The following is a 581-nucleotide window of genomic DNA, read 5'->3' as shown; positions in this document are numbered from 1 at the left end:
ATTCGTGACACCGAGCTTTTACAGCACAGAATAATGCATTATGTCAATGCCAGTCCATCAAACATCCATCCATTCTCATTTCCAGCTTCCAGTAGCCCGCAGCCTGACTTCTGAAGTGTTCATCTCAAAGAGACATTCCCTGCAAAGGTTTGATCTCAAATGAAGAAGCGAATGAGACTGAAGTCAGATACCATTGAATTTGATCATGATCTGCGGGGGAACTGAACCGCATTTTCAACCAAAGAGGGAAATATACAGACACATCTTGTGAGAATGACAAAGGCCTTAGGAGAGGCCAACATTCAGAAAATGAGGAATTGAACTGCTTGCCTCTTCTTTCTTCACTTCGGGCTTTAAAACGTGATTCTGTTTGCATAGGCAAAGGGGTAAACCGGCAGGCGACTGTCCGTCGAGGACTGGCACAGTCGTGAATAATTGGTCCATGCTAATCGTTGAATTCTCCACCTGTTGAGGTAGCCTGGCTCGCTGTGCTCTTCCAGCCCCCTACCTGTTTCATTTGGATTCCAGCAGATTCCTGCCTCTACATAAGGAATGGAAGCATTCAGCCGCTTCGCTGTATG

The sequence above is a fragment of the Chiloscyllium plagiosum genome, unplaced genomic scaffold, assembly GCF_037043375.1.
Source record: "Chiloscyllium plagiosum isolate Xiang-an unplaced genomic scaffold, Cpla_swu_hap1 HiC_scaffold_48, whole genome shotgun sequence".
Lineage (NCBI taxonomy): Eukaryota > Metazoa > Chordata > Chondrichthyes > Orectolobiformes > Hemiscylliidae > Chiloscyllium > Chiloscyllium plagiosum.
Note: the sequence above shows the minus strand (reverse complement) of the source record.